Source organism: Eumetopias jubatus, unplaced genomic scaffold (genome assembly GCF_037043125.1).
Source record: "Eumetopias jubatus isolate StellerSeaLion01/CBP00866 unplaced genomic scaffold, mEumJub1_p1.0 scaffold_17, whole genome shotgun sequence".
In the NCBI taxonomy this organism is placed as follows: Eukaryota; Metazoa; Chordata; class Mammalia; order Carnivora; family Otariidae; genus Eumetopias; species Eumetopias jubatus.
Genome location: NW_028274823.1, coordinates 38,924,411 through 38,945,508, shown reverse-complemented (window position 1 = coordinate 38,945,508; position 21,098 = coordinate 38,924,411). Strand labels below are relative to the sequence as shown.

Here is a 21,098-nt window from a genome sequence, read left to right as displayed (position 1 = left end):
AGAGGGATCAAGGGGCTAAGGAGGTGAGATCAGATCAAAAATGGGCCACATAACCCAGTGTAAGAACTTGGCTTTTACTCAGAGAAAAATGTAGATGTTGAACAGAGGAGTGACATAAAATAACTGACTCACATTCTACAAGGAGCACTCTGGATGCTGTGTTGAGGGGCCAGGGTTGAGAAGTGGCAAGACCTGCTCTGTGACTATTTCTGTAATCCAGACAAGACCAGACCAATTATTCTGGCCTGGTGAGGGTAACCACAGCAGAGAAGATCCGAAGAGGTCAGACTCTAGATATGTTTTAGATACAGGGCCCCATGGTTTTGCTGACAAATAAGAAATGGAGCACAAGAAAAAACATGTCGAGGATGATTCCAAAAGGTCTGCAATCCTTAATCAAGGAGAAGGCACCAGAGGAAGCAGGTTTGGGAGGGGAAGCCCAGGAGGTAACTTTTAGTCAGGTTGAGCTTGAGTCTACTAAACATTCAAGTGGAGATACAGATTGGACAATTAGATAAACGCATCTCAAGCGCAGAAAGAGATGTGCAGGGCCACAGATTATCAGCAGATAAGAACAGACGAGATCATCAAGGGAGGGCCCTCTAACAAAGGAAGGACGGGGACCAAGGACCACACCCTGCAGCACACCAACATTTAGACCGGAGGAAAAGGAGAAACCAGCAAACAGGAGAGCAAAGGAATTATTAATGGAGTGTGAAAGCCAAGTGAAAAAGTGAATCAGAAGGAAAAAGTAGTGGCGCCTGGGTGGCTCAGTCGGTTAAACGTCTGCCTTAGGCTCAGGTCATGATCCCAGGGGCTGGGATCAAGCCCCACATACCTCTCCCTCTGCCCCTCCTCCCTGCTTGTGCGCGCTCTCTCTAATAAATAAATACAATCTTTTTTTTAAAGGTTGTATTTATTTATTTATTTGACAGAGAGAGACTGTGAGGGAGGGAACACAAGCAGGGGGAGTGGGAGAGGGGGAAGCAGGCTTCCCGCGGAGCAGGGAGCCTGATGCGGGGCTCGATCCCAGGACCCTGGGATCACCACCTGAGCCGAAGGCAGATGCTTAACGACTGAGCCACCCAGGCGCCCCTAAATAAAATCTTAAAAAAAAAAAAAAAGAAAGAAAAAGAAGGAAAAAGTAACCAGTGGTGTCAAATGTGGCTGACGAGCAAGTAAGGGGGCACCTGGGTGGCACAGTCAGTTAAGCATTAAAAAATAAAAATAAAAAAATAAAAGAGCAAGTAAGAAGACTGAGACTTTTCACCATTGGATTCAGCAATAGAGGTCACTGCTGACCTTGACTAAAAATGTTAAGGGACAGGGATAAAATTAAGGCTTTCAGTTCATATCAGGATGCTAAATTAATACCATTGTTGACTCTTCCTAGAAGATCAGCCCTGGGGGAAATAGATCCAGAAAGCAAAGCCAACTGTGAGAAACCCTTTGTGTGACTCTTGTTATCTGAAGTGGTGTGTGTGAGCCATGCTTTGCACTGGAACAAAAAGCACCTACTCCCTACCTGGAGATGACAAATGACAAACCGGGAAGAAACAACAGCAACTTTTATCATGTCCTAAAGGACAATTTTCCTAATACAAAGAAATTAAATCTATAATTTAAAACTCTATAAAGAAAATCCAGACCCTAGATAAATTCACTTAATTTTATAATTAAGAAATAAATAAAAACAGCCTTACGCAGACACTTCCAGAGAACAATGAAAAAATACTTAAGTTTTTTGAGGCCAGTATAAAACTGATATAAAACCTAACAAAGACATTATAAGAAAGGAAAATAACAGTCTCTCTCATGAATGAAGACAAAGACAAAAATTGTAAGCAATTTATCATAAAATATATTTAAAGGTGACAGAATGTCAAGATCAAGTGGGATTTTCCCCCCCTAAAAATAGGCTGGTTTAGGGGCACCTGGGTGGCCCAGTCATTAAGCACCTGCCTTCTGCTCAGGTCATGATCCCAGAGTCCTGGGATTGAGCAGGCATTAGGCTCCCTGCTCAGCAGGAAACCCGCTTCCCCCCCTCTCCCACTCCCCCTACTTGTGTTCCCTCTCTCGCTGTGTCTCTCTCTGACAAATAAATAAATAAAATCTTAAAAAAAAAAAAAGGCTGGTTTAACATTTGAAAATCAAAACATTAATTACCTCAATCCAAAAAAATTACCTCAATCAATATGTTAATATTAATCAACCCATTAAAAGAACAAAGGAGGGGCACCTGGGTGGCTCAGTCGTTAAGGATCTGCCTTCTGCTCAGGTCATGATCCCAGGGTTCTGGGATCAAGCCCCGCATCAGGCTCCCTGCTCCGCAGGAAGCCTGCTTCTCCCTCTCCCACTCCCCCTGCTTGTGTTCCCTCTCTCACTGTTTCTTCTCTCTGTGTCAAATAAATAAATAAAAACTTCAAAAAAAAAAGAATAAAGGAGAAAACCATAATATAATCATCTCAGTAATCAACACCCATTGGATGATAAAAACTCTCAGCAAACTAGGAACAGAATGAAACTTCCCAAAGAATATCTACCAAAAAACTTACAGCAAACATCAAACAAAATGATAAAATATTGAACACTTTCCCTTGAGACTGGGAAGAAAACAGGATGTACTATTTTTATTCCATAGTACATTATAGCTCCTAGCCACAGCAATAAAGAGAGAAAATAAAGTTTAAAAATGAATGAAAAAGTAAGAAATAGTCATATAACATAGTTGTGTAGGTAGAAAATCCAAAATAATCTACAGATCAAATATGAAAGTTAATAAATGGTAAGGTCGCTGAAAACAAGTTCAATATACAAAAATTAACTATATTTCTATATATTAGCAATACACAAATAAAGAGAAAAATTTTCAACTACCTAAGGATAAATCTAACAAAAAAAGTATAAGATGCATACATGGAATTTATCAAACATTGCTGAGAAAAAAAAACTAAGTAAATGAAGAGAAATGCCATGTTCGTGAATTGAAAATTCAAGTCTATATTAATATGACCATGTGCCAAATCAATCTCTAGATTCAATGCAATACCAAATTCCAGCCGATTGGGGGTGGGAGGGATTGACCAGATTATTATAAAATTGATATGGAAATATAAAAGACTTAAAGTAGCCAAGGCAAATCTTAAAGAATCAAAGTAGAGAACTTGTACCCACAGATACGAATACTTTTTATAAAGCTACAATAATAAGGGCAGGGTACTACTGGCATGAGGCTAGACAAAGAGACAACTGCAATAGAAATAAGAATCCAAAAAGGGGGGGCCTGGCTGGATCAGTCAGTTATGACCAACTCAGGTCATGATTTCAGGGTCATGGGATGTGGGACTGAGCCCTGCATCGGCCTTTGTGCTCAGCAAGGGGTCTGCTTCAGGATTCTCTCTCCCTTTGCCCCTCTCCTCCCCCGTCTCTGTCTCTCTAAAATAAATAAATAAATCTTAAAAAAAAAATCCAGGGTGCCTGGGTGGCTCAGTTGGCTAAGCATCTGCCTTCAGCTCAGGTCATGATTTCAGGGTCCTCGGATGGAACCCCATGTCAGGCTCCCTGTTCAGTGGGGAGTCTGCTTCTCCCTCTCCCTCTGCCTCTCCCCATGTTCATTCTCTCTCACATGCACTCTCTGTCTCAAATAAATAAAATCTTTTAAAAAAAATCCAAAAATAAATGCTCATATATGTGGTCATGTGATTTTCAACAATATTCTGTTGGGAAAGGAAGGTCTTCAATAAATCATACTGCAGGAACTGCAGGAACTGCCTGCTGTCTCTCTCTTTCTCCAACAAAGAAAGAAAGAAAAAATAATAATTTAAAAAAAGATATGAAAATGGTCAGTTAACACGAAAAGCTGCTCAACATCATCACTCTTCAAAGAAGTGCAAAATAAAACCACAATGAGATACCACTACACTCACCCACCAAATTCAAAAGAAAAAAAAAAAAAAACCACCTCACAAACAATACCAAATGCCATCAAGTGTCAAGTGTCAAGGCTATGGTACAACAGGACTGGTGTATGGCTGTTGGGAGTGTCAAGCAGTACAACTACTTTGTCAAACCATTTGGCAGAATTTGTCAAAGCCAAACATATATATGTTCTATGACCCCTCGATTCCACTTCTAGGTTGAGATCCTTCAAAATCAAGAGCATATGTATACCAAAAGACATGTACAAAAGCCAGAATTAGAAACAGCCCAAATATCCATCCAGAGGAGAATGGATAAACTGTGGTATAGTCATACAAGGGGAAAAAAAAACAAATTAGTGCTACCCATGGATGATCTCACAGACATAACACTGAATAAAAGAAGTCAGACCAGGGGCATCGGGGTGGCTCAGTCGGTTAAGGGTTAAGCATCTGCATTCGGCTGAGGTCATGATCCCAGGGTCCTGAGCTCCCTGCTCAGTGGGGAACCTGCTTCTCCCTCTGCCTGACACTCCCCCTGCTTGTGCTCGCTCTCTCGGTCAAATAAATAAGTAAAATCGTAAAAAAAAAAAAAGACACAAAAGAATATATATTGCACGATTCTATTTATATGAAGTTTAAAATTAGACAAAACTAATATATGATAATAGAAGTCAAAATAATGGTTACCATTAAGTGAGAGTGGGCAAGTACTGTCTTGGAAAGAACACAAGGGAAGCCTTCGCATTGCAGAAAATAACTCTTATCTTGATCTGGGTGATAGCTAGCCAGATGCATAGCATATGAAAAATTCATCAAGTTGTACCCTTAGGATTTGTGCACTTTATTTCAATTTCATTAAAAAAGGAAGAGGGGGCGCCTGGGTGGCTCAGTTGTTAACCGTCTGCCTTCGGCTCAGGTCATGATCCCGGGGTCCTGGGATCAAGCCCCGCATCGGGCTCTCTGCTCAGTGGGAAGCCTGCTTCTCCCTCTCCCACTCCCCCTGCTTGTGTCCCCTCTCTCGCTCTCTTTCTGTCAAATAAATAAATAAAATCTTAAAAAAAAGAAAAAATGTTGTGTTTGTTACCTGGACAATGGGTTGGCTGGTCATAACATTTGGTAGGAAATAAAAAAGGGTGGCGGGGGGGTGGCCATTAATAACAACTTTCCTTTTGGATCTGTAGAGTTTGAAGGCCTTTAGATGAGCTATACAGAGATGTCCAGCAAGTTGGCCATTAGGGTCCAGGGTAGGGGAGAGATCTGGACTGGAGAGCCAGATTCAAGCATCCCAGCAAACGCCACATCCCCAGAGAGGAGATTAGCCAGCAAGACCAAGAGAGTGAGCACAATGGGAGATCAGTAATGGACACTGTGGAAGAAACAATAATAAAAGGCAAGAAGAGGAAGAAGACGCTATGGAAAAGACAGAAAAGAAGTAATCACAGAAGGAGGAATAGACCAGAAACCAAGCAAGAAGAGTTTCTAGGAGAGACTGGACATGAGCACCAAAACTAGACAGAATGCTCAATTCACTGAGTATTACCTCAATTAAAGTAACTTAAGTACTAAAGTATCCATGATATTTGCCATAATAAGATCTCCACTGCCCCTTACCAGACAGATCCAACAAGTGATTTGGTTTGAAATATGAGAGGGAAATGGGGAAACATTTGCCAGAAAATACAACTTTAATCCACCTGCTGCACAATCTATTCATAATATTAAAGGAGATTATCTGAAGGTGGTATAATCCATTCTTTCTTGGAGACATCCCTGGTTATATGCCTGGATCAAGTGGGATCATCAGAAAGAGGTCTATGGGACCACGGCGCCTGGGCCTGTAGAAACCTGGATTGACTAAATTCTCCTTCAGCACAAAGTGTCCTGCTTCCCTTGAGGAGCAGGCTGTATTGATCGTCCATAGTCCCTGAAAGATTATTTACTGTTACCTACAGGAAAATCAGGGCAGGAACATTTTTTAGAACTCTTGTGTCTTATGAGGAATTAGCATAACAATTTAAGGACCAATTCAAATCATGCAACAAAGAATGTCTGCATTTTTGCTATAACCATCAGAAAAACCAGACAAATTTAGGGGCACCTGGTTGGCTCAGTCAACGGAGCATGCGACTCTTGATCTCAGAGTTGTGAGTTCAAGCCCCATGTGGGTGTGGAGCCTACTTTAAAAAAAATAAAAATAAGAATAAAGGGGTTCCTGGGTGGCTCAGTAGGTTGAGCGTCTGACTCTTGGTGACCTCAGTGGTGGGATGCAGCCCTGAGTCGGGCTCCATGTGGAGTCGGCCTGAGATTCTTTTCCCCTCCCTCTTCCCTCCTCCCCCCACTCACATGCATTCTCTTTCTAAGGTAAATAAATAAAATCTTGGGGGGAAAACTAAAAATAAAACATACAAAAGAAAAATCAGACAAATTTGGCTGCAATATCATAAAACCTGCCTATTTCTGCATACTACTCCTGATATTGATGTAGTCCTGGATATTTTCCCTGAAGCTGATTTTCATCTATTTCTATATTTCCATTCTAACCTATTGACCCTTAAAAGTCTCAGACAGTCACGGTAAACAAAATAGGGAGAAGAACAATAAACAACTCACCTGAGATCTATGCATTTTCTGTGGAACTAGGAAACATGTAGGGAACTACAAAGGTGGAGCTAGGGGAGAAGAAAGAAAGAATAATCACAAGAGATCTGACCTGCCTTGCACCTCCTGGATTCTCCCGTCTATAAAACTCCACTCACTAGCTGGATAAAACATCCTCCTGTAGGAGAACATCCTTTGGTCCTTAACGACCTTGGCAATAGTTTCTGTCTTTTGACAAAAACCCGTTTTAACTATACCTGAAAATCCGACTATTGGTTAGGCCACAAATGAACAGGATGACCTGGACATTTACCCTCTCTAGCTCAGTGTTTTTCATCTTTCATTGTAAGCAGAAACAGGTAATCCAGGAAGTTCTTTCCTACACTACTTTCTGAGTCCTTCAAGTCAGAATGGAGGAAGCAACCACATCTCTCAATGCTGCGTGTGGTATGAGAGCCCCTCCGGATCTGAAAAGAGTAGAGCATTTGAAAGAAGCCAAAGGCTGTTAGGGAGGTCTGAGATAGAATTTTCTTGGTGGTAGATGGTATTTCTTTCCCCGAGACCATGCTCTCTCAAACTCTCAAATGAAGTGACTTGTGCTTTGCAGTCTTGCCCTTTTGCCTTAGCCGCAGCTCACCTCTCCTGAAACTTGGCTCAGACTCAGGTTGTCAACAGTTTGACGGGTGGCTTGCAGAACACAAGGATCATATAGGGCTACTAGCCTTCCAAATCTAGCGTCTGCTCTTTCTCGGCCTAGTCCTCCTCTGCTCTGCAGCCCTGGTGGGAGGTCGCCATTCACATTGGCTATCTTCCAGGTGGGATTCCTCTACCTTAGGAGAGCTTCTTTGTTTCTGGAAACCAGGACATGAACGTCAGGGCCAAAATCATTTTACTTGTAACCTACTATAAGGGTCTCAAATCTTGGAACTTCCTATACCCCGTCATCTTGGGCTGGTCCTTCAAAAAACCCAAACCAGGACCATTGAGGACACACAGGCTGGACAGTTCAGACCAGGCGCGTAACTAACCATTATGAAGCGTGACCCAAAAAGGCTGAAGAAACACGAAGAATCCCGGAAATACAAGTGCCCCACGACAAACCGGATTCCACGTTATACTTGACGGCGATGCCCCCTGGCTCAGTGCTGGGTGGGCCAGGTCGCCGGGTTTAGGTAGAATCTTTTTTTAGAGAGGAGACAGCTGTGGATGTGCCTCCTAGCGCCGTCTCCCGCGGGCTGCGCGGGCCGAGGCGCTCGCGGGCCTGTCTTGAGTCTCCGTTTCCTAATCTGTTAGAGCAGAACGGTGAGGACTCCCTGCATTAATCACTGAGCGTGCGGCGGCCTCCGAACAGGAGCCGCCTACACTACCGCAGCCTCAGAACCCCCAGGCGCAAGTGTGCGAACAAAGGTCGCGCAGCGATCCACCCGCGGAGGCACCTCTTGCGGGCTGGGACCTGAGGCCCCGACCCGGGCCCGAGCCCCGCCCCCACCGCGGGCGCAGCTCTTTCTCAACACCCGCCGCGCCCCAACGGCGCTCCAGCCCCCGCCTCGCCCAGGCGCAGGGCCCAGCGTGGCCAACGCATGCGCCGAAACGCCCAGCCCCCCTCCCCCCGGCTCCCGCGCGACTCTAGCCGCAAACTAGGAGGGGCGTTTCCCGTCAGGCCCCGCGGCAGGAGCGGGGTTGGAGGGGCCGGAGCTGCGTCGGGGAGAACCGCCAGGGGGCGTGAGGCCTAAATTCAGCCCTCGCAGACTGTCGCGGACTGAAGACTCGAGAGAGTCACGCAGTGCGAACGTTGAAAAAGAAAAGCCTGTGACAGAGCTTCTCCCACCACAGAGCTGGTGGTGTCGGCAGTAGTAGTAATGATGATAAAACATGATGGTGCCAGCTTCTCAAAATTACTTGCAATACATAAAAGTTGTAGATGAATAAAAATAGACACAAACTAAAAGAAAACGACTATCACGCACAGCCCAATCTCCCTTAGATGACTGTGCACAATCTTCTGACATTTTACAAAAATAGCATTTTAAGGGCATAACTATTATAGCATGTTTTCAGTGAAGAATATAAACATTTTCTTGGTCAATATATGTCCCGGCTCTTATTGATAATTTCAAATAGAAAATTTTGAAAGAATTCAATGAGCAGACATAAACACCTCACCTAGAGTCGACAGCTGTTATATTTTGCCATGTTTGTTTTATCTATCTAAATGTATAGTCATTTATGATGACACTTCAGCCCTGAATATGTCATCATATATCTTATAAGATTAAGGACATACTCCTACATGATCACAATAATATCACACCTACAAAATTTAACAGTAATTCCATAAAAACCTTCTAATATCAACTCCATATTCAAATTTCCCCAATTGTTCCAAAATGTCTATTATAAAGATTTTGTTAAGTTTTTTGAAGTTGAAGTTGTTTTTTAAAAACCAGGATTCAACAAACCCCACAACAATAAAACCCACATATTTATAGTACATAGTAGTGATGTGAAGAATATGTATGTGAAGACAAGGCAAGATTTACTATCTAGATAATCGAGTACTAATTTTCCCATTGGACTAAGTGTAGTAAATGCATTCTCAAAGAGCATAAATCTACCAATGGGATAGAGAAATTTTGTTTTAATTCTGCTGCATATTTTCTGAGTATTTAACAGAATTAAGCTACCAATTCAACTGCATAGTGCATCAAATTCAAATTGTATAAAAAATAAAAATTCTGGGACGCCTGGGTGGCTCAGTCTGTTAAGCGTCTGCCTTTGGCTCAGGTCATGATCCTAGGGTCCTGGGATCAAGTCCCACATCCGTCTCCTTGCTCAGTGGAACGCCAGCTTCTCTGCCTGCTGCTTCCCCTCCTTGCGCTAGCTCACGCTCTTTCTCTGACAAATAAATAAAATATTAAAAAAAAACTGTTTTAAAATAAATAAAAACAAAAATTCTATTCCAAAGTTACCAATTTCCAGGCATGTTTTAGAGCACAAGCATGAATACCACTCCTAAGTAAATATTTGGGTTAGTTGGTTTAAAAAAAAAAGATTTTTATTTTAGCAACATTGAATATTAAAGTAGCAGCACAAGTCTGCAGATCATTCACAAAATGAATGTTTCAAAGCACATAAACAGCACTTACAGGAGACTGACACATGATAGAGTTAAATTTTGTGTGGTTAAGGTGAAAGGGATTATGTATAGTAATAAATACTGACCTCAATTTGCTGTTTAAGAGAGTTTTAAAATTCTATGATTCCCAACAATTTTTTAAAGTATTAAGAGAATTGCATGATTTCAAACTTTGTATATAACATACAACTTTCAAATATTTATTCACATTATTTTAAATTTGCACAATTTAAATTCCCGTAAAATGTGACAGCACTGGGGCGCCTGGGTGGCTCAGTCGTTAAGCGTCTGCCTTCAGCTCAGGTCATGATCCCAGGGTCCTGGGATGGAGCCCCACATCAGGCTCCCTGCTCAGCGGGAAGCCTGCTTCTCCCTCTCCCACTCCCCCTGCTTGCTGTGTTCCTGCTCTAGCTGTCTGTCAAATAAATAAAATCTTAAAAAAAAAAAAGTGACAGCCCCATATTCAACAGGCAGTCCTCTGCACGGATGCCTGGTTTAGTTAAATAATACCAGTACCCCTTCATATTAACTGTCAGTAATCACATAAAGTACAAACTCAGCTTCTAGTTCTTCAGTCCACAAATCGTAACACTAATAATGGCTGCACATCATGATCAGTGACAAGTCATATCTCTTCTTTCAAAGTCTGTTGGTATTCGGTCACTGCGAATCTGTTACTCAATTCACATGGAGACAGCAACAGTTGTAGTTGTGTGGGCTCTGTCTCCCACTGGTAAACTGTTCTAGTTACTGAGAATTGTAGAACTCTGAGCACATAGGGATTCTGTCCAGACCTCTGCTGAGAGACAAATAAACTCTAATAACTCTAACCAACATAAGGCTGTTCATAGCCACTCCCATGCCCACCTCCCCACACCTTGCCCTCAGCCACACAGACACACAGAGACACACAGACCATTAAAATGTCAGCCCAAAAAACTCAACTCTGCCAGAATTTACTGTTTGTGCCAGCCAACAGTGAGAGGCCACTGACTTCCCTTAGAGCATTCACTAATTATGAATTCTTCCTCTGTCCCTTTCAGATGTGTATGTATCTCCTACAACTCAGAAGTATCTCTGTCAAGGACCTGAAAACCATTTCCTTGAAATGAAATGTATTCATCAGGAAGGATAGAGCCTCTGTCTGTCTCTGTGGGAGGACAGAATTCTAATTTCGATAATTACAGATGCAGCTGACCTAATTGCATTTATACTTTTAATTTTTTTAGAGAGAGCACACTCTTAAGTGGGGGAGGGGCAGAGGGAGAGAGAATCTTAAGCAAGCTCTATGCACAACGTGGAGCCCCAGGCAGGGCTCGATCTCAGGACCCTAAGATCATGACCTGAGCCCAAATCAAGAGTTGCATGCTTAACTAGCTGAGCCACCCAGGCGCCCCTCATTTATACTTATTATTTCATTTCTGACTCTACCTGAGTCTCTGCTTGTTCCCCACCACATTCTTTTAAAATATCCTATCACCTCCACAAAATTAGAATTCTCAGATCTTTCCCGCCAGTAGTTACTAGATAGAATCTATTTTCACGGCCTTAACTAATGTCCAGCTGTGTTTATCTTTGATACCCTGAAGAAATAAGATGGATCCCCATCAAAAATTCAGTTTGGATGTCAAAACTGATGACACTCTACATGCACAAAGAGGGTATGAAAAGGTTTATTACTCATATAATGAAGCTTTCCGGAGGGCCCCTGGGTGGCTCAGTCAGTTAAGCATCTGCCTTGGGCTCAGGTCATGCTCCCAGGATCCTGTGATGAGTCCATCGGACTCCCTGCTCAGCAGGAAGCCTGCTTCTCCCTCTCCCTCTGCTGCTGCCCTTGCTTGTGCTAATAAATAAAATCTTTACCAAAAAAATGAGGCTTTCTGGGGTGAACAGGGATAGTTACCACTTAAGTCCAAAAATGGCTTGAGAGAGCTGGGAAAGACTGCCTTAAAGGTTTTATTGTGACTAAGGGGTGGGGCTGGAGCCGGGACTTGTGTGACTTGAACTTTCCTCCAGAGTCAAAGAGGGGAGCGCCTGGGCTTTCACATCAGCTTGATGTGACACAGGGCAGAGGGAGAAGAAAACAGGGGTGAAGCTTGAAAGCTGTCATCAATCAAAGGTCAAATATGGAGTCAGACTACTATACAAACTCAAGTGGCATTTAAAAAAAATAATTAAGGGGGAATTGGCCAATAAAGATGAAATTGCAGCAAAGAAAGCAAAAGTTACAACGCTGGAAGTGAAACTCAAGTTGAACACAGAGTTCCAGAAGAAATAGCTGGTGAGAGGAGTGTCAACACTCTCACCAATTTAAGAGGCTCTAGATTTACAGCCAGAGGAACCTGCTGAAGGGGAACTCAATCGACATAAATGTGGGAAGTGACAAAAGGAATGAAGTCCCAAGGAAGTGATACTGGTTTTGTTTTTATTTTTTTTTCTAAGTCACTTTTGGTCTTCTATCTACTCAATATGTTGATGTCCAGAATTTCAGGGGGTGTCCAACAAACTGCTTGTGCATATATGAAAATAGTGGGACCAGTGTCCTTTCCAATATAGTTCTTAGGAAATTGCTACAGACTCACAAATTCGCAAGCAGTTTATTAGTTGTTACATAACAAATAACCCATAATCTGGTGGCTTAAAACAACAAATGTTTATCTCACACCATTTCTGAGAGTCAGGAGCAGCTCATCTGTGCAGTTCTGGCTCAGGCTTTCTCTTGAGGTGGCACTGCAACTCTCAGCCAGGCTGCAGTCACCTGAAGGCTTGGCCAGGGCTCAAGGATCCAATTCCAGGATGGCACACCACACGACTATTGGCAGGCGCCTCATTTCCTGGCCAGGAGAGCGTCTCAACACGGCAACTGGCTTCCCTCAGGGCAACCAATCCCAGAGAGAGAGAGAGAGAGAGAGAGAGAGGCAGAAGACAGAGTCCTTTAGAACCTTGCCTCAGAAGTGACAAACCACTTCTGCAGCATCCTATTGATCGCAAAGGCAACCCTCACACAATGTGGGAGGGGACTATACAAAAATGTGATTATGGGGGCAGGATCACTGAGGGTGACAAATCCCCCAGAAGGAAGAGGACAGTGCGATAATGTCCTCTATAGAATGCAATCAAGGGGGTGCCTGGGTGGCTCAGTTGGTTAAAATCCTCTTTTAAAAAGGCAAAAAAATTAAGAGACTAAAATGTTTAAAGATTGTTTTTTATTTTTTTTCTAAGATTTTATTTATTTATTTGAGGGAGATAGAGAGCACGAGAGGGAAGAGGGTCAGAGGGAGAAGCAGACCCCCCGCTGAGCAGGGAGCCCGATGCGGGACTCGATCCCGGGACTCCAGGATCATGACCTGAGCCGAAGGCAGTCGCCCAACCAACTGAGCCACCCAGGCGCCCCAAAGATTGTTTTTTATTTGACAGAGATCTCTGACTTCAAAATTTCTAGAGATATTATCAAGATTTTTTTTTTCAGGTACTTCACTCAGAATGCATTAAGAATGTGGCCCAGATTCAGTAAATTCCTCTCAAGACAAAGGTGGACTACTATTGCTCTGACTGCTCCCCATGCCCAAAGGTGGAGATTAACACTGAGATCTTGGGCAAATACTCTTCCATCTTACCCTTTCACATTCCTGGTTATTTTTTTAAAACATGAAGGAGGGGGATCTGGCAAGAATAGTACATTGGGATAAAACTAAATCCATACATTCATTAACGAATTATCATGACCAAGAATACCTCTTTCTCTTCTGTAAAATATTCTTTCTTCCCTAATCTCATTCCCTTTCACCATTTTAGACCTGGCGGTGCTGTCCAATAGAAAAATAAGATGGGTGCCTGGGTAGCTCAGTTGGTTGAGCATCTGACTCATTGTTTCATATCTGAGTCTCGGTTTGTGCTCAGGTCATGATCTCAGGGTCAGGTCACAATCACAGGATTGTGGGATGGAGCCTGGTATTGGGGTCCGCCCTTAGCTCAATGTCTGCTTGAGATTCTTTCCCCCTTCTCCCTTCCCCTCTGCTCCTCCCTGCTGGTCAGGTACTCTCTTTTTATCTAAAATTAAAATGTTTTTTAATTAAAAAAGAAAAGAAATGAGAACCATATATGTAATTTTAAATTTTATAGTGGTCACATAATAAAGGGAATAAGAAAAAGATGAACTTTAATAACATTTTATTTTTTAAATATTCAAATTATTTCAACGTGTAATCAATGTAAAAATTATCAAGGTACTTTACATTTTTTATTGCAAAGAATTTTATAACTCTAATATTTATTTCACATACTTTCATCACTTTGGATTTTATAAGTCCCTTATTCTTAGCACACTGCTGTCCTGCTCCTCTGAGAACCAGTACAGTTTTTACTTTGTGAGGCACGAATATTTTTTTTTTTTAAAGATTTTATTTATTTATTTGACAGAGAGAGAGAACACAAGCAGGGGGAATAGGAGAGGAAGAAGCAGGCTTCCCGCGGAGCAGGGAGCCCAATGCAGGGCTCAATCCCAGGACCCTGGGACCATGACCTGAGCCGAAGGCAGATGCTTAATGACTGAGCCACCCAGGCACCCCTGGGAATACTTTTCTAATACTCCACTCCTCTTCAACCCTACCATTAATTAGGAGGCACTGTAAACTCTCCAGTAATAAAAGGATGTAAAATTTGAAACTGACAATGCTCTTCCAAATAGATTGCTGGTACAATCATTACAGTGAAGGTGCTGTTAATCAAGTATCACAGAGGAGGAAATGGAGACAATACAACGAAGCTTTTTTTTTTTACTAAGTCTTCAATATCTGCTGTGTATTTCTCACTGAAGAGCATCTCAATTCAGATGCTAAATTTTCATCAAAAATATTTGATCTAACAATGAATCATGGAACGCTACATCCAAAACTAATGATGTAATGTATGGTGATTAACATAACAATAAAAAATTAAAAAATATTTGATCTATACTTAGATTTCATAAAATTTACTATTTTTTTTAAAGATTTTATTTATTTATTTGAGAGAGAGAGAGAATGAGAGATAGAAAGCACGAGAGGGAAGAGGGTCAGAGGGAGAAGCAGACTCCCTGCTGAGCAGGAAGCCCGATGCGGGACTCGATCCTGGGACTCCAGGATCATGACCTGAGCCGAAGGCAGTCGCTTAACCGACTGAGCCACCCAGGCGCCCTAAAATTTACTATTTTTTTAAAAGATTTTATTTATTTGATAGAATGAGAGAGAGAGCACAAGCAGGGGGAGTGGGAGAGGGAGAAGCAGGCTCCCCACTGAGCAGGGAGCCCGATGCGGGGCTCGATCCCAGTGGGATCATGACCTGAGCCAAAGGCAGATGCTTAACAACTGAGCCACTCAGGGGCCCCTCAGACAGGGCAGTTTTAGGCAAACGTTCTTTTTAAGGAATTCCTTTGTGAGTATCCTAATTTGTGTTTCCACAAGATTTGTATTTATCTCTTCATTATACTTATATCTCATATGGGTGTGAGGGTTTTTATATCGTTTTTTGAAATCAGACTCTGTGATGTTAAAAAAGATATCTTAGTCATCTTCATACTTCCAGTGCCTGGCACCATTCCTGACTAAAACAGGGGCTCGGGCAAGTTGTTACATTTAGTAAACAGGTTAGTACTGTAGTGAGTTTAATAGTGGCCTCCCAAGAGGATATGTCCAAGTCCTAATCCCTGGAACCTGTGAAGGTGACCTTATTTGGAATAAGGTTTTGGCAGGTATAATTAAAGGATCTCAAGATGAGATCATCCTGGATTAGGACGGGACCTAAATCCAATGACGGGTGTCCTTATAAGACATAGAAAAGGAGCTGTACGGAGATACATAGAAGAAAAAGCCATGTGAAGATGGTGGCTGAGATCGTAGGGCAGTCACAAACCATGGCACACCACGGATTGCCAGCAGCCACCAAAAGCTTGGAGAGGGGACTAGAATGGAGTCCCTCTCAGAAATTCCAGAAAGAGCCAATTTTACCAACACCTTGATGTCAAACTTCTGGCCTGTAGACCTGTGAGAGAATTTGTTTTAAGCCACCACATTTGTGGCAGTTTGTACAACCTTAGGGGGAAAAAAAAAGTCTGTACCACTGCCCCAGAGGACAATCATGGCAAGAGGCAGAAAGTCTCAGAGGAGTGACTGAGCTGGTAAAGCACCTCCCTAGATTTTATTAATAACCAAACAGGGTTCTTGTGACTGGAATATAGATAAAATGTCATGAGACTCTGAACATGATTTTAGAAAAGGAGCAGGGAGATGGTATACTTTTGTAACAGAACTGAAGGTTTTTGATAGCCCGATGCAACATTTTACCTAATGATATAACACCAAAAGAACTCCATCAAATTAAATCTGGTAACCAAACAAGGGTACTTAGTATCACTATTATTAATATGGTCCCCAAGGGCGCCTGGGTGGCTCATTCGTTAGGCGTCTGCCTTCGGCTTGGGTCATGATTCCAGGGTCCTGGGATCGAGCCCCGCATCAGGCTCCCTGCTCTGTGGGGGGCCTGCTTCTCCCTCTCCCACTCCCTCTGCTTGTGTTTCCTCTCTCCCTGTGTCTCTGTCAAATAAATAAAAAAAATATGGTCCCCAAATTTTTATCAATGCAGTAATTCAAGAAATAAAAGTAGATTATCTATTAAAAAGAACTGAGTTTTAAAAACAAATTGAAGGGGCGCCTGGGTGGCTCAGTCGTTAAGCATCTGCCTTCGGCTCAGGTCATGATCCCAGGGTCCTGAGATCGAGTCCCACATCGGGCTCCTTGCTCCACAGGAAGCCTGCTTCTCCCTCTCCCACTCCCCCTGCTTCTGTTCCCTCTCTGGCTGTGTCTCTCTCTGTCAAATAAATAAATAAAATCTTAAAAAAAAAAAATTAAAAACAAAAAACAAATTGAAGACCAAATGAAGAAAAAAACTGAAATACTAGCAAGATATTTGAACTATTTAAGTAAATTATCTGAAAGTTTTCCTGTTTGCCAATAGTAATGTGATGAAATATGATTAAATTCTATTCATATTGCAATAAATATATAAGGATCAAGGTGTAACTTTGCTGAGAGAAGCATGACATTTATAAGGACAAACTCAAAATGGTGTGGAGAGATACAAAATAGAACTTGTTAAATGGGGTAAGGTAAGGGCATGGTGGGGCATCTGAGCACTGGACAGTCTAGCTGGGTCCAATGTCAGAACAATGGACACAGGCTAATGGGGGGTGAACCACTTCACCTTTCCAGTCCATGGATGATGGGTGTTTCCTTTGAAGCAGTGATGCCAAGGAATAGAATAGGCAATACCACACAGATGAGCTGATTTATTAACAGAATCATCAGGAAAAGCAAGTTTCCAGTATCAAGAGACTGCCCTGAGAAAGTCTTCTAAAACATTTGCTTCCCACCCCTTGCTTCACCATCTTCTTTCGTCACACAAATCCCTCATAAACCATTACTGCAAAACCCATCTACAAGATATGTGCCTTTAAGTTATAAAACAATGGTGGTGATATTACTGTTACACAGACTATAAGGAAGGCATTCTTAGAATATATTTTAATTGCTGTTACTGCAACCTGATCACTAAGGGGTTTAATCAACAAATCATTTTATAGTTTTATATTTGGATCTGTGATCAATTTTGAGTTAACATATAAGGTGTGAGGTTTCAATTAGGGTTCATTTCATCTGCAAATGGATATCCAGTCATTCTAGCACTAAATTGTTAAAGACTATCATTTTGCCATTGAATTTCCTCAACTTTGTCAAAAATCAATTGGCCATATTTGTGTCAATTTCTGGACACTTCTATTCCACTAATCTATCAATCCCTTTACTAATACCATACTATCTTAATTCTTATAGCTTTATAGTAAATCTTAAAACTGCATACTATAATTCCTGAAACTTTTTTTTTTTTAAGATTTTATTTACTTATTTGACAGAGAGATAGAGAGAGAGAGCACAAATAGGCAGAGAGGCAGGCAGAGGGAGAGGGAGAAGCAGGCTCTGCGCTGAGCAGGGAGCCTGATGTAGGGCTCAATCCCAGGACCCTCGGATCATGACCTGAGCCAAAGGCAGACGCTTAACCGACTGAGCCACCCAGGTGCCCCAAACTTTATTCTTTTTCAAAACAGTTTTAGCAGGTGCCGCGCCTGGCTGGCTCAGTTGGTAGAGTGTGCTACTCGATCTCAGGGTCATCAGTTCCAGCCCCACACGGGGCATAAAGCTTACTTAAAACAGCTTTGGCTATTCAGTTCTTTTTTCATTATATACTATTTCTCTCTTTTTTTATAAAGATTTTTTTATTTATTTATTGAGAGAGAGAGAATGGTAGAGAGAGAGCATGAGAGGGAAGAAGTTCAGAGGGAGAGGCAGACTCCCTGCTGAGCAGGGAGCCCGATGCGGGACTCGATCCTGGGACTCCAGGATCATGACCTGAACCGAAGTCGCTTAACCAACTGAGCCACCCAGGCACCCAATATACTATTTCTCTTTATCTCTGGCAATTTTCATCGTTCAGACATCTACTTTGATATTAAGATGGTTACTTCAGATTTTTGTTTACTATTCTATGTTTTATCTTTTTCTATCCCTTTATCTTTAAAACTACCTGTACAGACTATGGGGCACTTGGGTGGTCTCTTAAGCATCTGCCTTTGGCTAAGGTCACGATCTCAGGGTCCTGGGATCGAGATTCTCGTCAGGCTCCCTGCTCATCGAGTAGTCTGCTTCTCCCTCTTCCTCTGCCCCCCTCCCCGACTTGTTCTCTCTCTCTAAAATAAAAGAATAAAATCTTTTTTTTTTAAAGATTTTATTTATTTGGCAGAGCGAGACACAGTGAGAGCAGAAACACAAGCAGTGAGGAGAGAGAGAGGGAGAAGCAGGCTTCCCACCGAGCAGGGAGCCCGATGTGGGGCTCAATCCCAGGACCCTGGGTTCATGACCTGAGCCGAAAGCAGACGCTTAATGACTGAGCTACCCAGGCACCCCATAAATGAATAAAATCTTAAAAAAAAAAAAAAACCCACCTATACAGAGTTTCTTATAGACACTGAGTCTTTTTTTAATCCATTCTGACAATTTTGGTTGTTTAATTGGTTTGCTTATACCATTTATATTTCATGCCAAAAAGAATTAACACAGCAGGCCTGAACCTGCTAACCTCAGCAAGGCCTGCTTGCAAGGCTGGTCCTTGGCTGGCATCTGAGAACTTGCCTGGTAAACAGTTGCCTACATGCATATAAAACTTGCCCTAAATGATAAGAGTGGCTCACTGCACCTAAACTGACAAACAACATGTATGCTGAACACCGGCTTTCCTTTTGAACATCTGGAATTTCAGCGACTGCCACAAGTAACACAGGCACGATGTGCCTCCATGACTGACTCCCAAGGAAGATCCTGAATTCCCAACCTCCGGTGAGGTTCCCTCGTAGACAACACTTCACAAAAGTTGTTGCAACGTGTTGCTGGGGGAATTCAGTGCATCCTGTGTGACTTCACTAAGATGACTCTGGGAAGCTCAGGTCTGGTTTCTTCTAGATATCACCCCATGAGCCTTTTTTCCTCTACTGATTCTGCTTTGCATCCTTATAATGTAATAAATCTTAGCCACAAGTATAACTATATCCTGAGTCCTATGAATCTTTCTGTGAAAGAGTTTATTTTAACTTAGTAATAGAAATTTTAGTTAAATGTTTTACTTTAGCAAAAAAACCTAAAATGAACTAACAGGGGGTGCCTAGGTGGCTTTGTGAGTTAAGCATCTGCCTTGGGCTCAGGTCATGATCCTGGGGTTCTGGGACTGAGCCCCACATGGGGCTCTCTACTCAGTAGGGAGCCTGCTTCTTCCTCTCCCTCTGCCTTCCCCACCCTGCTTGTGCTAAATCTCTCTCTCTCAAAAATAAATAAAATCTTTAAAATAAATAAAATGAACTAACAGTAAAAAGAAAGCTTTAAATTGAGGCTTCACAATTTCATATAATCACAAAGACCAGTATTATGTTTCAATTTACAAATTGAATGTTGTAAAATCTTAACTTACCTTAAGGATTATAAATGAAGAAAAACAGATTAGAGGGGCACCTGGCTGGCTGAGTCGGAAAAGCACGTGATTCTTGATCTTGGGGTTGTGAGTTTGAGCCCCACGCTGGGTGTACAATTACTTAAATAAAAATAAAACTTTAAAAAAAAAACAAAAAGATTAGGATGAAAAGGAGCTCCTGGTTGGCTCAGTTGGCTGAGCGTCAGACTCTTGGTTTCTATTCGGGTCATGATGTCAGGGTCGTGGGATGGAGCCCCGGATCAGGCTCTGCACTCAAGTGTGAAGATTCTCTCCCTCTCTCTCTGTCTCTGCTCCTCCCCCTGTTCATGTGCGCTTTCTCTCTCTAAAATAAATAAATAAAATCTTTAAAAAAAAAAAAAGATTAGGATGAAAAAAATCAAAATTAAAAAAATTATGAATCTAAGACCTTTAATTAAATTTTTCAAAAGCATGTCTCTCAAATTTGTTTAGAGCAACACGGTATTTTTATGTATTTTTTATATTTACATATACTTTTTTATTTCACATAACTGAAATCATTTCAATATGCATATTTAATTGCTGAGGTACACTAGTACGATATAAACTGAAATAAGTTCAAAATGCAAGAGACATTTTGAGGCATTACAAAATATTGAAAAGGAAATTTTTAAAAAATACTGATTTCATAAGTTCATGGTACAAATCGGTTACACAGCTTTCACTTCTGTAATAACAGCTGCTCTTTGTTCCTGGTCTCCCTGTATAAGGTTAGACAGAAGTCAGTGGAGTTTTCCTATAAACCAAGCTATATCAGCTTGAGCTGATTTGGCTAATACTATATATGTCACTGCCCTTCAACACTGATCTGCTTCAATTCTGTGGGACTGGAATAATATATCTATGTTCCACGGTTTCTTTTTTTTTTTTTTTTAAGGCCATTTGATATAATCTTCTGATTAGAGTTAAACAAAAAAGTGAAATGAACACCTGATGCTCCATCTTCAATGTTGGAAATTCTGCACAGCTCAGCAGACAGCGCCAGGGTAAGTTTGGCTTCCACTGCCTTCAGGACCAAGCATCAGAGAAGGGACACTGGTCAGGAGAGCATCAAACCAGTTTGTGTGCAATCTTTTGTGGCTGAAAACAAAGCAAAAACTAAGTTTTTCACTTAATATATGTAAAAGAATACATTATAAACATTATTTTCCCCATTTTATAGATGAGGAAAGTAAGGATGGATGAAATTATATAAAGGGACTTAAGAATACCAAATATGTTTCAGAGCTGAGAGTTAATCCCAAGATCTTGATTACAAAGCTTGTACAGACACACTCACCCCACCTATAAGTACTACCTAATATTCCAGTCTACAATTGAATGGAATCAAAATGGCACTTAAGCACATACTTCAGTAG

General features: G+C 41.7%; 1 long non-coding RNA gene across 9 annotated transcripts in view; it reads right to left on the bottom strand.

Moving 5' to 3' along the window:
- LOC114205263 (uncharacterized) overlaps nucleotides 1-21,098 on the bottom strand; it is a 76,473-nt gene that overhangs the window by 45,433 nt on the left and 9,942 nt on the right. For 5 of the 9 annotated variants that reach the window (XR_015767126.1, XR_015767127.1, XR_015767131.1 and 2 more), the window contains exons 2-4: nucleotides 20,671-20,820; nucleotides 19,702-20,044; nucleotides 6,531-6,589 (exon numbers count right to left, since the gene is read on the bottom strand). This is a non-coding gene — a long non-coding RNA (uncharacterized LOC114205263). Of the gene's footprint in view, nucleotides 1-6,530; nucleotides 6,590-12,232; nucleotides 12,522-19,701; nucleotides 20,045-20,670; nucleotides 20,821-21,098 lie in introns of those variants that run through there. The other 4 variants (XR_003608363.2, XR_015767132.1, XR_015767129.1 and 1 more) reach the window with 2 other exon arrangements.